At 46.6% G+C, this 23313-nt stretch overlaps 21 non-coding genes across 21 annotated transcripts; all 21 read left to right on the forward strand.

The window, feature by feature from the left end:
* The first annotated feature begins 11 nt into the window (after nt 1-11).
* Trnal-caa (transfer RNA leucine (anticodon CAA)) lies at nt 12-127 on the forward strand. Its single transcript has 2 exons — nt 12-49; nt 82-127. It is a non-coding gene; the product is annotated as a tRNA-Leu (tRNA).
* Nucleotides 128-816: 689 nt separating this feature from the next.
* Nucleotides 817-932, forward strand: Trnal-caa (transfer RNA leucine (anticodon CAA)). The gene is made up of 2 exons: nt 817-854; nt 887-932. It is a non-coding gene; the product is annotated as a tRNA-Leu (tRNA).
* A 689-nt stretch (nt 933-1621) lies between these two features.
* Nucleotides 1622-1737, forward strand: Trnal-caa (transfer RNA leucine (anticodon CAA)). Its single transcript has 2 exons — nt 1622-1659; nt 1692-1737. It is a non-coding gene; the product is annotated as a tRNA-Leu (tRNA).
* A 689-nt stretch (nt 1738-2426) lies between these two features.
* Trnal-caa (transfer RNA leucine (anticodon CAA)) lies at nt 2427-2542 on the forward strand. Its single transcript has 2 exons — nt 2427-2464; nt 2497-2542. It is a non-coding gene; the product is annotated as a tRNA-Leu (tRNA).
* Nucleotides 2543-3231: 689 nt separating this feature from the next.
* Trnal-caa (transfer RNA leucine (anticodon CAA)) lies at nt 3232-3347 on the forward strand. Its single transcript has 2 exons — nt 3232-3269; nt 3302-3347. It is a non-coding gene; the product is annotated as a tRNA-Leu (tRNA).
* A 689-nt stretch (nt 3348-4036) lies between these two features.
* Nucleotides 4037-4152, forward strand: Trnal-caa (transfer RNA leucine (anticodon CAA)). The gene is made up of 2 exons: nt 4037-4074; nt 4107-4152. It is a non-coding gene; the product is annotated as a tRNA-Leu (tRNA).
* Nucleotides 4153-4841: 689 nt separating this feature from the next.
* Trnal-caa (transfer RNA leucine (anticodon CAA)) lies at nt 4842-4957 on the forward strand. Its single transcript has 2 exons — nt 4842-4879; nt 4912-4957. It is a non-coding gene; the product is annotated as a tRNA-Leu (tRNA).
* A 689-nt stretch (nt 4958-5646) lies between these two features.
* Nucleotides 5647-5762, forward strand: Trnal-caa (transfer RNA leucine (anticodon CAA)). The gene is made up of 2 exons: nt 5647-5684; nt 5717-5762. It is a non-coding gene; the product is annotated as a tRNA-Leu (tRNA).
* Nucleotides 5763-6451: 689 nt separating this feature from the next.
* Trnal-caa (transfer RNA leucine (anticodon CAA)) lies at nt 6452-6567 on the forward strand. The gene is made up of 2 exons: nt 6452-6489; nt 6522-6567. It is a non-coding gene; the product is annotated as a tRNA-Leu (tRNA).
* Nucleotides 6568-7256: 689 nt separating this feature from the next.
* Nucleotides 7257-7372, forward strand: Trnal-caa (transfer RNA leucine (anticodon CAA)). Its single transcript has 2 exons — nt 7257-7294; nt 7327-7372. It is a non-coding gene; the product is annotated as a tRNA-Leu (tRNA).
* A 689-nt stretch (nt 7373-8061) lies between these two features.
* Nucleotides 8062-8177, forward strand: Trnal-caa (transfer RNA leucine (anticodon CAA)). Its single transcript has 2 exons — nt 8062-8099; nt 8132-8177. It is a non-coding gene; the product is annotated as a tRNA-Leu (tRNA).
* Nucleotides 8178-8866: 689 nt separating this feature from the next.
* On the forward strand, nt 8867-8982 carry Trnal-caa (transfer RNA leucine (anticodon CAA)). Its single transcript has 2 exons — nt 8867-8904; nt 8937-8982. It is a non-coding gene; the product is annotated as a tRNA-Leu (tRNA).
* Nucleotides 8983-9671: 689 nt separating this feature from the next.
* On the forward strand, nt 9672-9787 carry Trnal-caa (transfer RNA leucine (anticodon CAA)). The gene is made up of 2 exons: nt 9672-9709; nt 9742-9787. It is a non-coding gene; the product is annotated as a tRNA-Leu (tRNA).
* Nucleotides 9788-11281: 1494 nt separating this feature from the next.
* On the forward strand, nt 11282-11397 carry Trnal-caa (transfer RNA leucine (anticodon CAA)). Its single transcript has 2 exons — nt 11282-11319; nt 11352-11397. It is a non-coding gene; the product is annotated as a tRNA-Leu (tRNA).
* A 689-nt stretch (nt 11398-12086) lies between these two features.
* Nucleotides 12087-12202, forward strand: Trnal-caa (transfer RNA leucine (anticodon CAA)). The gene is made up of 2 exons: nt 12087-12124; nt 12157-12202. It is a non-coding gene; the product is annotated as a tRNA-Leu (tRNA).
* Nucleotides 12203-12891: 689 nt separating this feature from the next.
* Nucleotides 12892-13007, forward strand: Trnal-caa (transfer RNA leucine (anticodon CAA)). Its single transcript has 2 exons — nt 12892-12929; nt 12962-13007. It is a non-coding gene; the product is annotated as a tRNA-Leu (tRNA).
* A 689-nt stretch (nt 13008-13696) lies between these two features.
* Trnal-caa (transfer RNA leucine (anticodon CAA)) lies at nt 13697-13812 on the forward strand. Its single transcript has 2 exons — nt 13697-13734; nt 13767-13812. It is a non-coding gene; the product is annotated as a tRNA-Leu (tRNA).
* Nucleotides 13813-14501: 689 nt separating this feature from the next.
* Nucleotides 14502-14617, forward strand: Trnal-caa (transfer RNA leucine (anticodon CAA)). The gene is made up of 2 exons: nt 14502-14539; nt 14572-14617. It is a non-coding gene; the product is annotated as a tRNA-Leu (tRNA).
* Nucleotides 14618-15306: 689 nt separating this feature from the next.
* Nucleotides 15307-15422, forward strand: Trnal-caa (transfer RNA leucine (anticodon CAA)). Its single transcript has 2 exons — nt 15307-15344; nt 15377-15422. It is a non-coding gene; the product is annotated as a tRNA-Leu (tRNA).
* Nucleotides 15423-21927: 6505 nt separating this feature from the next.
* Nucleotides 21928-22043, forward strand: Trnal-caa (transfer RNA leucine (anticodon CAA)). Its single transcript has 2 exons — nt 21928-21965; nt 21998-22043. It is a non-coding gene; the product is annotated as a tRNA-Leu (tRNA).
* A 689-nt stretch (nt 22044-22732) lies between these two features.
* Trnal-caa (transfer RNA leucine (anticodon CAA)) lies at nt 22733-22848 on the forward strand. The gene is made up of 2 exons: nt 22733-22770; nt 22803-22848. It is a non-coding gene; the product is annotated as a tRNA-Leu (tRNA).
* Nucleotides 22849-23313: the final 465 nt, after the last annotated feature.

A 23313-nucleotide genomic window follows, 5' to 3' on the forward strand; every position in this document is an offset into this window, starting at 1 on the left:
TCTAATGAAGTGTCAGGATGGCCGAGCGGTCTAAGGCGCCAGACTCAAGGAACAACCTTGGCTGCAGTAGCAGCTAGAGCCTTCTGGTCCTCGAATGAGGGCGTGGGTTCGAATCCCACTCCTGACACAGATTTTGTCGCTTCTCTGGAGCACCATGCATATCATTGAGATCCTTTGTAATGTGCAACAGCACGATACTGGCCGTGTTCTTCTAAGTGAAATCAAAAATTTGCATTAAACACAAGCGCACCTACGGCACCAAACTGTTTCTTCGGTAGTGTGAGCTACAAACAGAGAGTGTTAGTCGTAAATGCGGCGTTCCCCTCGTGAGGTTACTTCCGCGCCACAGCCACAAACACGTCAAAAGGGACACTTGTCGTATGAAAACGACTCTTGTCTAGAGATGACAGTGTGAGGAAACAGTGCAGGCTGACCAGTACATCATCTGTACAATAATAGTCGCTGATGAAATACAGAGAACTCGAAATAAATTCAAATACTCAAAGTATTACTTTATGGAGATTGCAACGTGATCATAACTTGAGATATTACTCGACACATAGACCTCTGCATTCTGTCTAATCTCTGATGTCTGTAACAGACGACTTAGTTTCGAACAAAATGTATTGATTGCTGTGATTATATGGATTTGAGAAACTCTTTTGGTGGTACATTCTGTGCTATATTTGTGCGGCTGCGTCTGGCGAACGTCTTCTGGTTGCAGAACTCATGCCTGTGTACTGTGGCAACGTGGATGCGACAACTACATCAACTGCAAGTACTCTAATAGAACAAACGAGGAGGATCAAATCAAGTGTCAGGATGTCCGAGCGGTCTAAGGCGCCAGACTCAAGGAACGACCTTGGCTGCAGTAGCAGCTAGAGCCTTCTGGTCCTCGAATGAGGGCGTGGGTTCGAATCCCACTCCTGACACAGATTTTGTCGCTTCTCTGGAGCACCATGCATATCATTGAGATCCTTTGTAATGTGCAACAGCACGATACTGGCCGTGTTCTTCTAAGTGAAATCAAAAATTTGCATTAAACACAAGCGCACCTACGGCACCAAACTGTTTCTTCGGTAGTGTGACCTACAAACAGAGAGTGTTAGTCGTAAATGCGGCGTTCCCCTCGTGAGGTTACTTCCGCGCCACAGCCACAAACACGTCAAAAGGGACACTTGTCGTATGAAAACGACTCTTGTCTAGAGATGACAGTGTGAGGAAACAGTGCATGCTGACTAGTACATCATCTGTACAATAATAGTCGCTGATGAAATACAGAGAACTCGAAATAAATTCAAATACTCAAAGTATTACTTTATGGAGATTGCAACGTGATCAAAACTTGAGATATTACTCGACACATAGACCTCTGCATTCTGTCTAATCTCTGATGTCTGTAACAGACGACTTAGTTTCGAACAAAATGTATTGATTGCTGTGATTATATGGATTTGAGAAACTCTTTTGGTGGTACATTCTGTGCTATATTTGTGCGGCTGCGTCTGGCGAACGTCTTCTGGTTGCAGAACTCATGCCTGTGTACTGTGGCAACGTGGATGCGACAACTACATCAACTGCAAGTACTCTAATAGAACAAACGAGGAGGATCTAATCAAGTGTCAGGATGGCCGAGCGGTCTAAGGCGCCAGACTCAAGGAACGACCTTGGCTGCAGTAGCAGCTAGAGCCTTCTGGTCCTCGAATGAGGGCGTGGGTTCGAATCCCACTCCTGACACAGATTTTGTCGCTTCTCTGGAGCACCATGCATATCATTGAGATCCTTTGTAATGTGCAACAGCACGATACTGGCCGTGTTCTTCTAAGTGAAATCAAAAATTTGCATTAAACACAAGCGCACCTACGGCACCAAACTGTTTCTTCGGTAGTGTGAGCTACAAACAGAGAGTGTTAGTCGTAAATGCGGCGTTCCCCTCGTGAGGTTACTTCCGCGCCACAGCCACAAACACGTCAAAAGGGACACTTGTCGTATGAAAACGACTCTTGTCTAGAGATGACAGTGTGAGGAAACAGTGCAGGCTGACCAGTACATCATCTGTACAATAATAGTCGCTGATGAAATACAGAGAACTCGAAATAAATTCAAATACTCAAAGTATTACTTTATGGAGATTGCAACGTGATCAAAACTTGAGATATTACTCGACACATAGACCTCTGCATTCTGTCTAATCTCTGATGTCTGTAACAGACGACTTAGTTTCGAACGAAATGTATTAATTGCTGTGATTATATGGATTTGAGAAACTCTTTTGGTGGTACATTCTGTGCTATATTTGTGCGGCTGCGTCTGGCGAACGTCTTCTGGTTGCAGAACTCATGCCTGTGTACTGTGGCAACGTGGATGCGACAACTACATCAACTGCAAGTACTCTAATAGAACAAACGAGGAGGATCTAATCAAGTGTCAGGATGGCCGAGCGGTCTAAGGCGCCAGACTCAAGGAACACCCTTGGCTGCAGTAGCAGCTAGAGCCGTCTGGTCCTCGAATGAGGGCGTGGGTTCGAATCCCACTCCTGACACAGATTTTGTCGCTTCTCTGGAGCACCATGCATATCATTGAGATCCTTTGTAATGTGCAACAGCACGATACTGGCCGTGTTCTTCTAAGTGAAATCAAAAATTTGCATTAAACACAAGCGCACCTATGGCACCAAACTGTTTCTTCGGTAGTGTGAGCTACAAACAGAGAGTGTTAGTCGTAAATGCGGCGTTCCCCTCGTGAGGTTACTTCCGCGCCACAGCCACAAACACGTCAAAAGGGACACTTGTCGTATGAAAACGACTCTTGTCTAGAGATGACAGTGTGAGGAAACAGTGCAGGCTGACCAGTACATCATCTGTACAATAATAGTCGCTGATGAAATACAGAGAACTCGAAATAAATTCAAATACTCAAAGTATTACTTTATGGAGATTGCAACGTGATCAAAACTTGAGATATTACTCGACACATAGACCTCTGCATTCTGTCTAATCTCTGATGTCTGTAACAGACGACTTAGTTTCGAACAAAATGTATTGATTGCTGTGATTATATGGATTTGAGAAACTCTTTTGGTGGTACATTCTGTGCTATATTTGTGCGGCTGCGTCTGGCGAACGTCTTCTGGTTGCAGAACTCATGCCTGTGTACTGTGGCAACGTGGATGCGACAACTACATCAACTGCAAGTACTCTAATAGAACAAACGAGGAGGATCTAATCAAGTGTCAGGATGGCCGAGCGGTCTAAAGCGCCAGACTCAAGGAACACCCTTGGCTGCAGTAGCAGCTAGAGCCTTCTGGTCCTCGAATGAGGGCGTGGGTTCGAATCCCACTCCTGACACAGATTTTGTCGCTTCTCTGGAGCACCATGCATATCATTGAGATCCTTTGTAATGTGCAACAGCACGATACTGGCCGTGTTCTTCTAAGTGAAATCAAAAATTTGCATTAAACACAAGCGCACCTACGGCACCAAACTGTTTCTTCGGTAGTGTGAGCTACAAACAGAGAGTGTTAGTCGTAAATGCGGCGTTCCCCTCGTGAGGTTACTTCCGCGCCACAGCCACAAACACGTCAAAAGGGACACTTGTCGTATGAAAACGACTCTTGTCTAGAGATGACAGTGTGAGGAAACAGTGCAGGCTGACCAGTACATCATCTGTACAATAATAGTCGCTGATGAAATACAGAGAACTCGAAATAAATTCAAATACTCAAAGTATTACTTTATGGAGATTGCAACGTGATCAAAACTTGAGATATTACTCGACACATAGACCTCTGCATTCTGTCTAATCTCTGATGTCCGTAACAGACGACTTAGTTTCGAACAAAATGTATTGATTGCTGTGATTATATGGATTTGAGAAACTCTTTTGGTGGTACATTCTGTGCTATATTTGTGCGGCTGCGTCTGGCGAACGTCTTCTGGTTGCAGAACTCATGCCTGTGTACTGTGGCAACGTGGATGCGACAACTACATCAACTGCAAGTACTCTAATAGAACAAACGAGGAGGATCTAATCAAGTGTCAGGATGGCCGAGCGGTCTAAGGCGCCAGACTCAAGGAACAACCTTGGCTGCAGTAGCAGCTAGAGCCTTCTGGTCCTCGAATGAGGGTGTGGGTTCGAATCCCACTCCTGACACAGATTTTGTCGCTTCTCTGGAGCACCATGCATATCATTGAGATCCTTTGTAATGTGCAACAGCACGATACTGGCCGTGTTCTTCTAAGTGAAATCAAAAATTTGCATTAAACACAAGCGCACCTACGGCACCAAACTGTTTCTTCGGTAGTGTGAGCTACAAACAGAGAGTGTTAGTCGTAAATGCGGCGTTCCCCTCGTGAGGTTACTTCCGCGCCACAGCCACAAACACGTCAAAAGGGACACTTGTCGTATGAAAACGACTCTTGTCTAGAGATGACAGTGTGAGGAAACAGTGCAGGCTGACCAGTACATCATCTGTACAATAATAGTCGCTGATGAAATACAGAGAACTCGAAATAAATTCAAATACTCAAAGTATTACTTTATGGAGATTGCAACGTGATCAAAACTTGAGATATTACTCGACACATAGACCTCTGCATTCTGTCTAATCTCTGATGTCTGTAACAGACGACTTAGTTTCGAACAAAATGTATTGATTGCTGTGATTATATGGATTTGAGAAACTCTTTTGGTGGTACATTCTGTGCTATATTTGTGCGGCTGCGTCTGGCGAACGTCTTCTGGTTGCAGAACTCATGCCTGTGTACTGTGGCAACGTGGATGCGACAACTACATCAACTGCAAGTACTCTAATAGAACAAACGAGGAGGATCTAATCAAGTGTCAGGATGGCCGAGCGGTCTAAGGCGCCAGACTCAAGGAACAACCTTGGCTGCAGTAGCAGCTAGAGCCTTCTGGTCCTCGAATGAGGGCGTGGGTTCGAATCCCACTCCTGACACAGATTTTGTCGCTTCTCTGGAGCACCATGCATATCATTGAGATTCTTTGTAATGTGCAACAGCACGATACTGGCCGTGTTCTTCTAAGTGAAATCAAAAATTTGCATTAAACACAAGCGCACCTACGGCACCAAACTGTTTCTTCGGTAGTGTGAGCTACAAACAGAGAGTGTTAGTCGTAAATGCGGCGTTCCCCTCGTGAGGTTACTTCCGCGCCACAGCCACAAACACGTCAAAAGGGACACTTGTCGTATGAAAACGACTCTTGTCTAGAGATGACAGTGTGAGGAAACAGTGCAGGCTGACCAGTACATCATCTGTACAATAATAGTCGCTGATGAAATACAGAGAACTCGAAATAAATTCAAATACTCAAAGTATTACTTTATGGAGATTGCAACGTGATCAAAACTTGAGATATTACTCGACACATAGACCTCTGCATTCTGTCTAATCTCTGATGTCTGTAACAGACGACTTAGTTTCGAACAAAATGTATTGATTGCTGTGATTATATGGATTTGAGAAACTCTTTTGGTGGTACATTCTGTGCTATATTTGTGCGGCTGCGTCTGGCGAACGTCTTCTGGTTGCAGAACTCATGCCTGTGTACTGTGGCAACGTGGATGCGACAACTACATCAACTGCAAGTACTCTAATAGAACAAACGAGGAGGATCTAATCAAGTGTCAGGATGGCCGAGCGGTCTAAGGCGCCAGACTCAAGGAACAACCTTGGCTGCAGTAGCAGCTAGAGCCTTGTGGTCCTCGAATGAGGGCGTGGGTTCGAGTCCCACTCCTGACACGGATTTTGTCGCTTCTCTGGAGCACCATGCATATCATTGAGATCCTTTGTAATGTGCAACAGCACGATACTGGCCGTGTTCTTCTAAGTGAAATCAAAAATTTGCATTAAACACAAGCGCACCTACGGCACCAAACTGTTTCTTCGGTAGTGTGAGCTACAAACAGAGAGTGTTAGTCGTAAATGCGGCGTTCCCCTCGTGAGGTTACTTCCGCGCCACAGCCACAAACACGTCAAAAGGGACACTTGTCGTATGAAAACGACTCTTGTCTAGAGATGACAGTGTGAGGAAACAGTGCAGGCTGACCAGTACATCATCTGTACAATAATAGTCGCTGATGAAATACAGAGAACTCGAAATAAATTCAAATACTCAAAGTATTACTTTATGGAGATTGCAACGTGATCAAAACTTGAGATATTACTCGACACATAGACCTCTGCATTCTGTCTAATCTCTGATGTCTGTAACAGACGACTTAGTTTCGAACAAAATGTATTGATTGCTGTGATTATATGGATTTGAGAAACTCTTTTGGTGGTACATTCTGTGCTATATTTGTGCGGCTGCGTCTGGCGAACGTCTTCTGGTTGCAGAACTCATGCCTGTGTACTGTGGCAACGTGGATGCGACAACTACATCAACTGCAAGTACTCTAATAGAACAAACGAGGAGGATCTAATCAAGTGTCAGGATGGCCGAGCGGTCTAAGGCGCCAGACTCAAGGAACAACCTTGGCTGCAGTAGCAGCTAGAGCCTTCTGGTCCTCGAATGAGGGCGTGGGTTCGAATCCCACTCCTGACACAGATTTTGTCGCTTCTCTGGAGCACCATGCATATCATTGAGATCCTTTGTAATGTGCAACAGCACGATACTGGCCGTGTTCTTCTAAGTGAAATCAAAAATTTGCATTAAACACAAGCGCACCTACGGCACCAAACTGTTTCTTCGGTAGTGTGAGCTACAAACAGAGAGTGTTAGTCGTAAATGCGGCGTTCCCCTCGTGAGGTTACTTCCGCGCCACAGCCACAAACACGTCAAAAGGGACACTTGTCGTATGAAAACGACTCTTGTCTAGAGATGACAGTGTGAGGAAACAGTGCAGGCTGACCAGTACATCATCTGTACAATAATAGTCGCTGATGAAATACAGAGAACTCGAAATAAATTCAAATACTCAAAGTATTACTTTATGGAGATTGCAACGTGATCAAAACTTGAGATATTACTCGACACATAGACCTCTGCATTCTGTCTAATCTCTGATGTCTGTAACAGACGACTTAGTTTCGAACAAAATGTATTGATTGCTGTAATTATATGGATTTGAGAAACTCTTTTGGTGGTACATTCTGTGCTATATTTGTGCGGCTGCGTCTGGCGAACGTCTTCTGGTTGCAGAACTCATGCCTGTGTACTGTGGCAACGTGGATGCGACAACTACATCAACTGCAAGTACTCTAATAGAACAAACGAGGAGGATCTAATCAAGTGTCAGGATGGCCGAGCGGTCTAAGGCGCCAGACTCAAGGAACAACCTTGGCTGCAGTAGCAGCTAGAGCCTTCTGGTCCTCGAATGAGGGCGTGGGTTCGAATCCCACTCCTGACACAGATTTTGTCGCTTCTCTGGAGCACCATGCATATCATTGAGATCCTTTGTAATGTGCAACAGCACGATACTGGCCGTGTTCTTCTAAGTGAAATCAAAAATTTGCATTAAACACAAGCGCACCTACGGCACCAAACTGTTTCTTCGGTAGTGTGAGCTACAAACAGAGAGTGTTAGTCGTAAATGCGGCGTTCCCCTCGTGAGGTTACTTCCGCGCCACAGCCACAAACACGTCAAAAGGGACACTTGTCGTCTGAAAACGACTCTTGTCTAGAGATGACAGTGTGAGGAAACAGTGCAGGCTGACCAGTACATCATCTGTACAATAATAGTCGCTGATGAAATACAGAGAACTCGAAATAAATTCAAATACTCAAAGTATCACTTTATGGAGATTGCAACGTGATCAAAACTTGAGATATTACTCGACACATAGACCTCTGCATTCTGTCTAATCTCTGATGTCTGTAACAGACGACTTAGTTTCGAACAAAATGTATTGATTGCTGTGATTATATGGATTTGAGAAACTCTTTTGGTGGTACATTCTGTGCTATATTTGTGCGGCTGCGTCTGGCGAACGTCTTCTGGTTGCAGAACTCATGCCTGTGTACTGTGGCAACGTGGATGCGACAACTACATCAACTGCAAGTACTCTAATAGAACAAACGAGGAGGATCTAATCAAGTGTCAGGATGGCCGAGCGGTCTAAGGCGCCAGACTCAAGGAACAACCTTGGCTGCAGTAGCAGCTAGAGCCTTCTGGTCCTCGAATGAGGGCGTGGGTTCGAATCCCACTCCTGACACAGATTTTGTCGCTTCTCTGGAGCACCATGCATATCATTGAGATCCTTTGTAATGTGCAACAGCACGATACTGGCCGGGCTCTTCTAAGTGAAATCAAAAATTTGCATTAAACACAAGCGCACCTACGGCACCAAACTGTTTCTTCGGTAGTGTGAGCTACAAACAGAGAGTGTTAGTCGTAAATGCGGCGTTCCCCTCGTGAGGTTACTTCCGCGCCACAGCCACAAACACGTCAAAAGGGACACTTGTCGTATGAAAACGACTCTTGTCTAGAGATGACAGTGTGAGGAAACAGTGCAGGCTGACCAGTACATCATCTGTACAATAATAGTCGCTGATGAAATACAGAGAACTCGAACTAAATTCAAATACTCAAAGTATTACTTTATGGAGATTGCAACGTGATCAAAACTTGAGATATTACTCGACACATAGACCTCTGCATTCTGTCTAATCTCTGATGTCTGTAACAGACGACTTAGTTTCGAACAAAATGTATTGATTGCTGTGATTATATGGATTTGAGAAACTCTTTTGGTGGTACATTCTGTGCTATATTTGTGCGGCTGCGTCTGGCGAACGTCTTCTGGTTGCAGAACTCATGCCTGTGTACTGTGGCAACGTGGATGCGACAACTACATCAACTGCAAGTACTCTAATAGAACAAACGAGGAGGATCTAACCAAGTGTCAGGATGGCCGAGCGGTCTAAGGCGCCAGACTCAAGGAACAACCTTGGCTGCAGTAGCAGCTAGAGCCTTCTGGTCCTCGAATGAGGGCGTGGGTTCGAATCCCACTCCTGACACAGATTTTGTCGCTTCTCTGGAGCACCATGCATATCATTGAGATCCTTTGTAATGTGCAACAGCACGATACTGGCCGTGTTCTTCTAAGTGAAATCAAAAATTTGCATTAAACACAAGCGCACCTACGGCACCAAACTGTTTCTTCGGTAGTGTGAGCTACAAACAGAGAGTGTTAGTCGTAAATGCGGCGTTCCCCTTGTGAGGTTACTTCCGCGCCACAGCCACAAACACGTCAAAAGGGACACTTGTCGTATGAAAACGACTCTTGTCTAGAGATGACAGTGTGAGGAAACAGTGCAGGCTGACCAGTACATCATCTGTACAATAATAGTCGCTGATGAAATACAGAGAACTCGAAATAAATTCAAATACTCAAAGTATTACTTTATGGAGATTGCAACGTGATCAAAACTTGAGATATTACTCGACACATAGACCTCTGCATTCTGTCTAATCTCTGATGTCTGTAACAGACGACTTAGTTTCGAACAAAATGTATTGATTGCTGTGATTATATGGATTTGAGAAACTCTTTTGGTGGTACATTCTGTGCTATATTTGTGCGGCTGCGTCTGGCGAACGTCTTCTGGTTGCAGAACTCATGCCTGTGTACTGTGGAAACGTGGATGCGACAACTACATCAACTGCAAGTACTCTAATAGAACAAACGAGGAGGATCTAATCAAGTGTCAGGATGGCCGAGCGGTCTAAGGCGCCAGACTCAAGGAACAACCTTGGCTGCAGTAGCAGCTAGAGCCTTCTGGTCCTCGAATGAGGGCGTGGGTTCGAATCCCACTCCTGACACAGATTTTGTCGCTTCTCTGGAGCACCATGCATATCATTGAGATCCTTTGTAATGTGCAACAGCACGATACTGGCCGTGTTCTTCTAAGTGAAATCAAAAATTTGCATTAAACACAAGCGCACCTACGGCACCAAACTGTTTCTTCGGTAGTGTGAGCTACAAACAGAGAGTGTTAGTCGTAAATGCGGCGTTCCCCTCGTGAGGTTACTTCCGCGCCACAGCCACAAACACGTCAAAAGGGACACTTGTCGTATGAAAACGACTCTTGTCTAGAGATGACAGTGTGAGGAAACAGTGCAGGCTGACCAGTACATCATCTGTACAATAATAGTCGCTGATGAAATACAGAGAACTCGAAATAAATTCAAATACTCAAAGTATTACTTTATGGAGATTGCAACGTGATCAAAACTTGAGATATTACTCGACACATAGACCTCTGCATTCTGTCTAATCTCTGATGTCTGTAACAGACGACTTAGTTTCGAACAAAATGTATTGATTGCTGTGATTATATGGATTTGAGAAACTCTTTTGGTGGTACATTCTGTGCTATATTTGTGCGGCTGCGTCTGGCGAACGTCTTCTGGTTGCAGAACTCATGCCTGTGTACTGTGGCAACGTGGATGCGACAACTACATCAACTGCAAGTACTCTAATAGAACAAACGAGGAGGATCTAATCAAGTGTCAGGAGGGCCGAGCGGTCTAAGGCGCCACACTCAATGAGTAACCTTGGCTGCAGTAGCAGCTAGAGCCTTCTGGTCCTCGAATGAGGGCGTGGGTTCGAATCCCACTCCTGACACAGATTTTGTCGCTTCTCTGGAGCACCATGCATATCATTGAGATCCTTTGTAATGTGCAACAGCACGATACTGGCCGTGTTCTTCTAAGTGAAATCAAAAATTTGCATTAAACACAAGCGCACCTACGGCACCAAACTGTTTCTTCGGTAGTGTGAGCTACAAACAGAGAGTGTTAGTCGTAAATGCGGCGTTCCCCTCGTGCGGTTACTTCCGCGCCACAGCCACAAACACGTCAAAAGGGACACTTGTCGTATGAAAACGACTCTTGTCTAGAGATGACAGTGTGAGGAAACAGTGCAGGCTGACCAGTACATCATCTGTACAATAATAGTCGCTGATGAAATACAGAGAACTCGAAATAAATTCAAATACTCAAAGTATTACTTTATGGAGATTGCAACGTGATCAAAACTTGAGATATTACTCGACACATAGACCTCTGCATTCTGTCTAATCTCTGATGTCTGTAACAGACGACTTAGTTTCGAACAAAATGTATTGATTGCTGTGATTATATGGATTTGAGAAACTCTTTTGGTGGTACATTCTGTGCTATATTTGTGCGGCTGCGTCTGGCGAACGTCTTCTGGTTGCAGAACTCATGCCTGTGTACTGTGGCAACGTGGATGCGACCACTACATCAACTGCAAGTACTCTAATAGAACAAACGAGGAGGATCTAATCAAGCGTCAGGATGGCCGAGCGGTCTAAGGCGCCAGACTCAAGGAACAACCTTGGCTGCAGTAGCAGCTAGAGCCTTCTGGTCCTCGAATGAGGGCGTGGGTTCGAATCCCACTCCTGACACAGATTTTGTCGCTTCTCTGGAGCACCATGCATATCATTGAGATCCTTTGTAATGTGCAACAGCACGATACTGGCCGTGTTCTTCTAAGTGAAATCAAAAATTTGCATTAAACACAAGCGCACCTACGGCACCAAACTGTTTCTTCGGTAGTGTGAGCTACAAACAGAGAGTGTTAGTCGTAAATGCGGCGTTCCCCTCGTGAGGTTACTTCCGCGCCACAGCCACAAACACGTCAAAAGGGACACTTGTCGTATGAAAACGACTCTTGTCTAGAGATGACAGTGTGAGGAAACGGTGCAGGCTGACCAGTACATCATCTGTACAATAATAGTCGCTGATGAAATACAGAGAACTCGAAATAAATTCAAATACTCAAAGTATTACTTTATGGAGATTGCAACGTGATAAACACTTGAGATATTACTCGACACATAGACCTCTGCATTCTGTCTAATCTCTGATGTCTGTAACAGACGACTTAGTTTCGAACAAAATGTATTGATTGCTGTGATTATATGGATTTGAGAAACTCTTTTGGTGGTACATTCTGTGCTATATTTGTGCGGCTGCGTCTGGCGAACGTCTTCTGGTTGCAGAACTCATGCCTGTGTACTGTGGCAACGTGGATGCGACAACTACATCAACTGCAAGTACTCTAATAGAACAAACGAGGAGGATCTAATCAAGTGTCAGGATGGCCGAGCGGTCTAAGGCGCCAGACTCAAGGAACAACCTTGGCTGCAGTAGCAGCTAGAGCCTTCTGGTCCTCGAATGGGGGCGTGGGTTCGAATCCCACTCCTGACACAGATTTTGTCGCTTCTCTGGAGCACCATGCATATCATTGAGATCCTTTGTAATGTGCAACAGCACGATACTGGCCGTGTTCTTCTAAGTGAAATCAAAAATTTGCATTAAACACAAGCGCACCTACGGCACCAAACTGTTTCTTCGGTAGTGTGAGCTACAAACAGAGAGTGTTAGTCGTAAATGCGGCGTTCCCCTCGTGAGGTTACTTCCGCGCCACAGCCACAAACACGTCAAAAGGGACACTTGTCGTATGAAAACGACTCTTGTCTAGAGATGACAGTGTGAGGAAACAGTGCAGGCTGACCAGTACATCATCTGTACAATAATAGTCGCTGATGAAATACAGAGAACTCGAAATAAATTCAAATACTCAAAGTATTACTTTATGGAGATTGCAACGTGATCAAAACTTGAGATATTACTCGACACATAGACCTCTGCATTCTGTCTAATCTCTGATGTCTGTAACAGACGACTTAGTTTCGAACAAAATGTATTGATTGCTGTGATTATATGGATTTGAGAAACTCTTTTGGTGGTACATTCTGTGCTATATTTGTGCGGCTGCGTCTGGCGAACGTCTTCTGGTTGCAGAACTCATGCCTGTGTACTGTGGCAACGTGGATGCGACCACTACATCAACTGCAAGTACTCTAATAGAACAAACGAGGAGGATCTAATCAAGCGTCAGGATGGCCGAGCGGTCTAAGGCGCCAGACTCAAGGAACAACCTTGGCTGCAGTAGCAGCTAGAGCCTTCTGGTCCTCGAATGAGGGCGTGGGTTCGAATCCCACTCCTGACACAGATTTTGTCGCTTCTCTGGAGCACCATGCATATCATTGAGATCCTTTGTAATGTGCAACAGCACGATACTGGCCGTGTTCTTCTAAGTGAAATCAAAAATTTGCATTAAACACAAGCGCACCTACGGCACCAAACTGTTTCTTCGGTAGTGTGAGCTACAAACAGAGAGTGTTAGTCGTAAATGCGGCGTTCCCCTCGTGAGGTTACTTCCGCGCCACAGCCACAAACACGTCAAAAGGGACACTTGTCGTATGAAAACGACTCTTGTCTAGAGATGACAGTGTGAGGAAACAGTGCAGGCTGACCAGTACATCATCTGTACAATAATAGTCGCTGATGAAATACAGAGAACTCGAAATAAATTCAAATACTCAAAGTATTACTTTATGGAGATTGCAACGTGATAAACACTTGAGATATTACTCGACACATAGACCTCTGCATTCTGTCTAATCTCTGATGTCTGTAACAGACGACTTAGTTTCGAACAAAATGTATTGATTGCTGTGATTATATGGATTTGAGAAACTCTTTTGGTGGTACATTCTGTGCTATATTTGTGCGGCTGCGTCTGGCGAACGTCTTCTGGTTGCAGAACTCATGCCTGTGTACTGTGGCAACGTGGATGCGACAACTACATCAACTGCAAGTACTCTAATAGAACAAACGAGGAGGATCTAATCAAGTGTCAGGATGGCCGAGCGGTCTAAGGCGCCAGACTCAAGGAACAACCTTGGCTGCAGTAGCAGCTAGAGCCTTCTGGTCCTCGAATGGGGGCGTGGGTTCGAATCCCACTCCTGACACAGATTTTGTCGCTTCTCTGGAGCACCATGCATATCATTGAGATCCTTTGTAATGTGCAACAGCACGATACTGGCCGTGTTCTTCTAAGTGAAATCAAAAATTTGCATTAAACACAAGCGCACCTACGGCACCAAACTGTTTCTTCGGTAGTGTGAGCTACAAACAGAGAGTGTTAGTCGTAAATGCGGCGTTCCCCTCGTGAGGTTACTTCCGCGCCACAGCCACAAACACGTCAAAAGGGACACTTGTCGTATGAAAACGACTCTTGTCTAGAGATGACAGTGTGAGGAAACAGTGCAGGCTGACCAGTACATCATCTGTACAATAATAGTCGCTGATGAAATACAGAGAACTCGAAATAAATTCAAATACTCAAAGTATTACTTTATGGAGATTGCAACGTGATCAAAACTTGAGATATTACTCGACACATAGACCTCTGCATTCTGTCTAATCTCTGATGTCTGTAACAGACGACTTAGTTTCGAACAAAATGTATTGATTGCTGTGATTATATGGATTTGAGAAACTCTTTTGGTGGTACATTCTGTGCTATATTTGTGCGGCTGCGTCTGGCGAACGTCTTCTGGTTGCAGAACTCATGCCTGTGTACTGTGGCAACGTGGATGCGACAACTACATCAACTGCAAGTACTCTAATAGAACAAACGAGGAGGATCTAACCAAGTGTCAGGATGGCCGAGCGGTCTAAGGCGCCAGACTCAAGGAACAACCTTGGCTGCAGTAGCAGCTAGAGCCTTCTGGTCCTCGAATGAGGGCGTGGGTTCGAATCCCACTCCTGACACAGATTTTGTCGCTTCTCTGGAGCACCATGCATATCATTGAGATCCTTTGTAATGTGCAACAGCACGATACTGGCCGTGTTCTTCTAAGTGAAATCAAAAATTTGCATTAAACACAAGCGCACCTACGGCACCAAACTGTTTCTTCGGTAGTGTGAGCTACAAACAGAGAGTGTTAGTCGTAAATGCGGCGTTCCCCTCGTGAGGTTACTTCCGCGCCACAGCCACAAACACGTCAAAAGGGACACTTGTCGTATGAAAACGACTCTTGTCTAGAGATGACAGTGTGAGGAAACAGTGCAGGCTGACCAGTACATCATCTGTACAATAATAGTCGCTGATGAAATACAGAGAACTCGAAATAAATTCAAATACTCAAAGTATTACTTTATGGAGATTGCAACGTGATCAAAACTTGAGATATTACTCGACACATAGACCTCTGCATTCTGTCTAATCTCTGATGTCTGTAACAGACGACTTAGTTTCGAACAAAATGTATTGATTGCTGTGATTATATGGATTTGAGAAACTCTTTTGGTGTTACATTCTGTGCTATATTTGTGCGGCTGCGTCTGGCGAACGTCTTCTGGTTGCAGAACTCATGCCTGTGTACTGTGGCAACGTGGATGCGACAACTACATCAACTGCAAGTACTCTAATAGAACAAACGAGGAGGATCTAACCAAGTGTCAGGATGGCCGAGCGGTCTAAGGCGCCAGACTCAAGGAACAACCTTGGCTGCAGTAGCAGCTAGAGCCTTCTGGTCCTCGAATGAGGGCGTGGGTTCGAATCCCACTCCTGACACAGATTTTGTCGCTTCTCTGGAGCACCATGCATATCATTGAGATCCTTTGTAATGTGCAACAGCACGATACTGGCCGTGTTCTTCTAAGTGAAATCAAAAATTTGCATTAAACACAAGCGCACCTACGGCACCAAACTGTTTCTTCGGTAGTGTGAGCTACAAACAGAGAGTGTTAGTCGTAAATGCGGCGTTCCCCTCGTGAGGTTACTTCCGCGCCACAGCCACAAACACGTCAAAAGGGACACTTGTCGTATGAAAACGACTCTTGTCTAGAGATGACAGTGTGAGGAAACAGTGCAGGCTGACCAGTACATCATCTGTACAATAATAGTCGCTGATGAAATACAGAGAACTCGAAATAAATTCAAATACTCAAAGTATTACTTTATGGAGATTGCAACGTGATCAAAACTTGAGATATTACTCGACACATAGACCTCTGCATTCTGTCTAATCTCTGATGTCTGTAACAGACGACTTAGTTTCGAACAAAATGTATTGATTGCTGTGATTATATGGATTTGAGAAACTCTTTTGGTGGTACATTCTGTGCTATATTTGTGCGGCTGCGTCTGGCGAACGTCTTCTGGTTGCAGAACTCATGCCTGTGTACTGTGGCAACGTGGATGCGACAACTACATCAACTGCAAGTACTCTAATAGAACAAACGAGGAGGATCTAATCAAGTGTCAGGATGGCCGAGCGGTCGCAGTCGGCTTTCGGTCGTGGTCGCGTGCGGACCGGCTCCGCGCGCCGGACAGCGCACCGTAGTTTGTTTACTTCCGCGTCGCGGTATTTCGTGTTGTGTAGCGTCCATTTCTATTGCACCTCATGGCGCACTGTTACCGCCGAGCGACAGTTAAAGTAACATTCCAAGCCGAACATGCTAGACCACGCGCTTTTGAAATTGAGCAATTCATTCGCGAAGAGCTACTTCTGGACCCTCAGGAAGTGATAGGTATTCATTTCTCTATCACTAGCAGCATCGTCTATATTAAGATGACGACGGAGGAAGCGTGTGCTAACGTAGTTCGACAACACGCACGCGGACTCAAGTTCAAACATTCTGACGGGCATATTGGAGAGGTGACGGTCGATCACGCTGGTTTCGGACTTCGAACAATCCGGGTTTTTGAGCTCCCTTTCGAAGTGCCGCAAGATGTGGTCGTCGAAGCTTTCCGACCCTATGGCAATGTTGTGGGGCACATCGCGGAGAAATGGCAGACATTCACGACATACAACGTGTTGAATGGTGTCCGCCAAATCAAAATCGAACTCTCAAAACATGTACCATCCTATCTGCTGATAGGTGGCGTGCGAGCCATCGTTATGTATGATGGCCAGCCGCGGACGTGTGCCGGTTGCCGACAGGAGGGCCATGATCGGTCAGAATGTCTCCGCCGACGTTTGCTCCAGGTCCCGACCAGTGACTCAGCTCCCAAAGTGACGGCCGCTTCTTTACCAGATAGCTACGCCACAGCCGTACGCAGCCCCGATGCGTCACTTCAGGAAGCACCTCTTCTCCACCCGGCACTCCCCACTGGAAATGACGGTGCTGCCATGGCCTCACCGGCACCATCTCCTCTGACAGCTACGACACCACCAACTCTCCAGAGCTCGATGGACATCGACGCGAATGCGGTGCCTACCTCTGCCTTTCTTCAGACTGGCGCGACCTCGGACATCGAACATCCAATTTCTGATTCAGAACAGCACCTCCGAAAGCAACGATCGCCCAGAAAACGGAAGAAGAGGAGTCAAACGCCATCTGACGACACACTTCTTCATGTGGCATCACAGGCAGTGGAGCTGATACACGACAGTGATCTCCCTTCGAGCGTTCTGACGACAGGAGAGGCTGCTCCTGATGTCCCATCTGAAGAACGATCTCACACGAATATGACGGATTCCAAGGAGGGTGCCTCCCTGGACCCTACTACAGCAGCGTCGCTACAACTCGCCCTCGAGGAGTGTGACAGTCGCTCACCGTCTGTTCCAGTCTCCTGGGCTGATGATATCGACGAAGGAACAGTTCGAGATGGTGGTCCTCCCATCAGGCAGTGCCCCATGGAGGTGCCTGACCCACCTTCCAGCCAGTGATTACGACAACGGTGACTACGTCAGATGTTACACGCCAGCCAGACATCTCTGCCGGAACATCTGTGCCAATGGTGGGAGCACGCCCCCAACATTACCGCATAGTGACGATGAATCTGGCCACCATTCGGGCCCCCCATAAACTGGCAATGTTCCGTGAGACCATTTATGCTGCTGATGTCGACATTGCCCTCCTCCAAGAAGTGTTTGTCGCCGATTTCCATGCCCCCACTGGCTACGTGGCACACATCTCCCACGCTTCTGACAACGGTAGTGGAGTTGCCATCCTCCTCCGTTCTGGACTCCCTGCTGAAGATGTAGTGTACCTTGCTAATGCTAGGGGTATGGCTCTCACGCTGTTCGGCGTCCGTATCCTCAATGTATATGCGCCGTCCGGCTCCAGTCGACGTCGTGATCGACACACTTTCTTTGCTGACGAGGTAACGCCGCTGTTTGAGGGTCCCCTAGATGATATGGTCCTCGGTGGCGATTTCAACTCCACGCAAAGGCCTGAAGATCAATTACCGCATCATTCCCCTTGTGCGGCCCTCTCCGTCATCATCGACAGACTCCAGCTTGTTGACACATGGACAAAGGTGCATGGCACCCGTGCAGGTTTCACATATTATACGGCGCATTCATCTAGTCGTCTCGATCGTATATACCTCACACGTTCCCTTGCTGCCGACACTCGACATGCCGAAGTATGGCCTCTGGCTTTCTCTGACCATGACGCCTACATCTGCGATGTCGTCCTCGCCCGCCAACAAGTGTGGCACAGCCGCGGCTTGTGGAAATTCAACGTTTCCCACCTGACTGTCCCTGATTGCCGACGAATCGTTGAGGATGCGTGGGCCCTCTGTCATCGTCGTCGCCCCGCCTACGCATCCACCTTATCGTGGTGGGTATCATGCGCGAAACCAGCTCTGCGCAGGGCGCTGATAGGATATGGCAAAGACTTCAAAGCCTGGCAAGCGAGCACCATGGACTTTTATTATGCAGTCCTTCGTGACTGCACTTCTATGGCCTTCTCTCCTGATCGTCAGATGATGGTTCATCGTGCTAAAGCGCAGATCACTTCCCTCACGCGACGGCGCTTAGAAGGGACTCTTGTCAGATCCTGCACCCGTGACCATATGCCTCATGAAACGCCATCGATGTACCACCTTCTCAGGGAACGCCGACGTCGTCGTCGAACCCTCATCCACGATCTCACAGATGCGGAAGGACGACGACACACTACGCAATGCGACATTGGTCACGCTTTCTATTCTCATTTCCGTCAACTGTTCGCTGCCGTCCCTCATCCCCCGACCTTAATTGAGGAGGTGGCAGCAATGACTGTCAACACCATGCCAGAGGATGTGGCTCAAGAACTTCAGGAACAAGTGACCTCTGATGAAGTCCTAGATGCTATCAAGGTGGGGGCTGCCAACAAGTCCCCTGGACCTGACGGCCTCCCCCTCGACTTTTACAAGTATTTTAGCTACCTTTTGTTACCTGCTTGGACGTCCATCTGTCGTGAATTGATGTCACCCACAACGATGATCCCAGCCACCTTCCTTGATGGGGTCATCATCCTGGTCCCTAAGCCACATGGGCGATCACGGATCTGTGATTACCGGCCCATCACTCTACTCAACAGTGACATGAAAATTTTCACCCGTTTGTTGGCCTCACGCCTCAAGAAGGCAGCAAGATCCGTCACCTCCCTTGATCAGACTTCGTTGGGCGGTGACAACAACATCCATACGGCCCTTTGCCGTTATAGGGACATGATTGCGCTCGCGCGCTCGCGACATTTACCTGGCGCATTGGCATCGCTTGACTTCCGTCAAGCTTTCGACCGTGTCGACCATACTTTTCTGAAATCGGTCCTCCAACACATCGGTTTTCCGGTTCGTACAATCACCGTGGTAATGCGGCTCTTGAGCGGCGCAACTTCAAGAATACTCTGTAATGGTCGCCTCACCGCGCCTCTAGCGATCGAGCGCTCTGTCCGACAGGGATGCCCACTTTCCACGATACTGTATGCTTTGGCATTAGAGCCCCTCCTACAGGGGCTTCGCCAACGCCTGATGGGCCTGACATTGCATGGGCACCGCTTTTGTTGTACAGCCTATGCTGACGATCTAGTCCTCTACCTCCGCAATGAAGACGAGGTTCGCGCTGCTCTGACTTGGGTGACGACTTATGGGGAGGCATCGGGCAGTTCTCTTAACATTTCCAAATCGAAGGTTCTGCTCATTGGTGAGGGTCTACCAGAAAGATCTGTCGCTCCTCTAAGTGTGGCCACCAGCGTCCGCTGTTTGGGCATTGATTTTATGAATGACCTCCGTCGCTCAGCGGCAACCAACGGTCGACGTCTCCTACAAACGATCAGGGCTGGCCTTGTGGACCACCGGCTTCGATCCCTCGACATTATACAGCGCGCGCAATACGTGAATGTTTATCACGCCTCACGCATCCCCCATGTGGCACAAGTGTTCCCGGTTCCGATTACCCTCGCACGTCGTATGTTGATGGCGATGGGATCCTTTGTCTGTGCCGGGATGTTATTTAAAGTTCAATATTCCTCCCTTGCCCTCCCGCGGGAGCGTGGTGGAGTGGGCTTATTCCATGTGCCAGACAGAGATACCGCACTTTTTGTTAGCTCCCAACTGAAAGTCTGGCGTCGCTGCCCGACGAGCCTGACCGGACTGCTTTTGCGTGAATACGCACCAGTCTCCATGTCAGCCCCGGTCATGTTATCCGACATTCCACCCCCCTTTTATCACTTTCGGTACTTCTTCTTTGAAATCAGTTACATTCTGCACTCCTTACCCCTTCTCCGTATACTCCAGACAAAGACTGTATACGACACCTTACAAATGTGTCAAACCCCCAACCCCATTGAACACAAGTTTCCCCAGATCATATGGCGCCGTGTGTGGAAAGCAGTGCATGCTGGTTACCTCGACACCAGCGTTCAGTCCACCTGGTATATCACCGTCAATGGCAAACAGGTCAACCAGTCTCGTTTGCACCGCATCCGCCTTGCTGACACACCACTCTGTGTTCACTGTGGTGTAGAGGACACGGACGCTCATCGGTTCTCATGTGGTCCGTCTGCTGACGTCTGGAGGCTCGCGCAGCGTATCCTGGCTTTCCTCACCCGACAGCCGCCTGCTCAAATTATTTTCCTGACGCTTCTATTCCCGGATGTGATTCATTACCCCACAACAAAAACTAATGCCGTGAATTGGATACGCGGTCATACAGTCCACTACCTTTTTGGGCCCGATGAGAAATCAGAACTAGGTTATTGGACGTACCTTAACGATCGACATTGTGCACTTGTTCGCAACCCCAGATACAAGCAGTTCTTTTCCAATTTTCTACGGAGCGCCTTTCATGACCCGCCTTCCAGCTGGAACGTCCAAGCCATGAGATGCTGATGCTTTTTTGCCGATATGATGTTCCGAACGTACTACACACGGAATCCCCACTAAAATTTCGAGAAGACACGTTTGGATGTTCCGCCAATCAGACGGCGCAAGCGACTCCTAGAATTCTGGTGCAACGACTGCCATAATACAAAAAAAAAAGTGAATAAAAAAGAAAAAAAAAAAAAGAAGCGGTCTAAGGCGCCAGACTCAAGGAACAACATTGGCTGCAGTAGCAGCTAGAGCCTTCTGGTCCTCGAATGAGGGCGTGGGTTCGAATCCCACTCCTGACACAGATTTTGTCGGTTCTCTGGAGCACCATGCATATCATTGAGATCCTTTGTAATGTGCAACAGCACGATACTGGCCGTGTTCTTCTAAGTGAAATCAAAAATTTGCATTAAACACAAGCGCACCTACGGCACCAAACTGTTTCTTCGGTAGTGTGAGCTACAAACAGAGAGTGTTAGTCGTAAATGCGGCGTTCCCCTCGTGAGGTTACTTCCGCGCCACAGCCACAAACACGTCAAAAGGGACACTTGTCGTATGAAAACGACTCTTGTCTAGAGATGACAGTGTGAGGAAACAGTGCAGGCTGACCAGAACATCATCTGTACAATAATAGTCGCTGATGAAATACAGAGAACTCGAAATAAATTCAAATACTCAAAGTATTACTTTATGGAGATTGCAACGTGATCAAAACTTGAGATATTACTCGACACATAGACCTCTGCATTCTGTCTAATCTCTGATGTCTGTAACAGACGACTTAGTTTCGAACAAAATGTATTGATTGCTGTGATTATATGGATTTGAGAAACTCTTTTGGTGGTACATTCTGTGCTATATTTGTGCGGCTGCGTCTGGCGAACGTCTTCTGGTTGCAGAACTCATGCCTGTGTACTGTGGCAACGTGGATGCGACAACTACATCAACTGCAAGTACTCTAATACAACAAACGAGGAGGATCTAATCAAGTGTCAGGATGGCCGAGCGGTCTAAGGCGCCAGACTCAAGGAACACCCTTGGCTGCAGTAGCAGCTAGAGCCTTCTGGTCCTCGAATGAGGGCGTGGGTTCGAATCCCACTCCTGACACAGATTTTGTCGCTTCTCTGGAGCACCATGCATATCATTGAGATCCTTTGTAATGTGCAACAGCACGATACTGGCCGTGTTCTTCTAAGTGAAATCAAAAATTTGCATTAAACACAAGCGCACCTACGGCACCAAACTGTTTCTTCGGTAGTGTGAGCTACAAACAGAGAGTGTTAGTCGTAAATGCGGCGTTCCCCTCGTGAGGTTACTTCCGCGCCACAGCCACAAACACGTCAAAAGGGACACTTGTCGTATGAAAACGACTCTTGTCTAGAGATGACAGTGTGAGGAAACAGTGCAGGCTGACCAGTACATCATCTGTACAATAGTAGTCGCTGATGAAATACAGAGAACTCGAAATAAATTCAAATACTCAAAGTATTACTTTATGGAGATTGCAACGTGATCAAAACTTGAGATATTACTCGACACATAGACCTCTGCATTCTGTCTAATCTCTGATGTCTGTAACAGACGACTTAGTTTCGAACAAAATGTATTGATTGCTGTGATTATATGGATTTGAGAAACTCTTTTGGTGGTACATTCTGTGCTATATTTGTGCGGCTGCGTCTGGCGAACGTCTTCTGGTTGCAGAACTCATGCCTGTGTACTGTGGCAACGTGGATGCGACAACTACATCAACTGCAAGTACTCTAATAGAACAAACGAGGAGGATCTAATCAAGTGTCAGGATGGCCGAGCGGTCTAAGGCGCCAGACTCAAGGAACAACCTTGGCTGCAGTAACTGCTAGAGCCTTCTGGTCCTCGAATGAGGGTGTGGGTTCGAATCCCACTCCTGACACAGATTTTGTCGCTTCTCTGGAGCACCATGCATATCATTGAGATCCTTTGTAATGTGCAACAGCACGATACTGGCCGTGTTCTTCTAAGTGAAATCAAAAATTTGCATTAAACACAAGCGCACCTACGGCACCAAACTGTTTCTTCGGTAGTGTGAGCTACAAACAGAGAGTGTTAGTCGTAAATGCGGCGTTCCCCTCGTGAGGTTACTTCCGCGCCACAGCCACAAACACGTCAAAAGGGACACTTGTCGTATGAAAACGACTCTTGTCTAGAGATGACAGTGTGAGGAAACAGTGCAGGCTGACCAGTACATCATCTGTACAATAATAGTCGCTGATGAAATACAGAGAACTCGAAATAAATTCAAATACTCAAAGTATTACTTTATGGAGATTGCAACGTGATCAAAACTTGAGATATTACTCGACACATAGACCTCTGCATTCTGTCTAATCTCTGATGT

This window comes from Schistocerca gregaria, chromosome 2, assembly GCF_023897955.1.
Source record: "Schistocerca gregaria isolate iqSchGreg1 chromosome 2, iqSchGreg1.2, whole genome shotgun sequence".
NCBI classification, from domain to species: domain Eukaryota; kingdom Metazoa; phylum Arthropoda; class Insecta; order Orthoptera; family Acrididae; genus Schistocerca; species Schistocerca gregaria.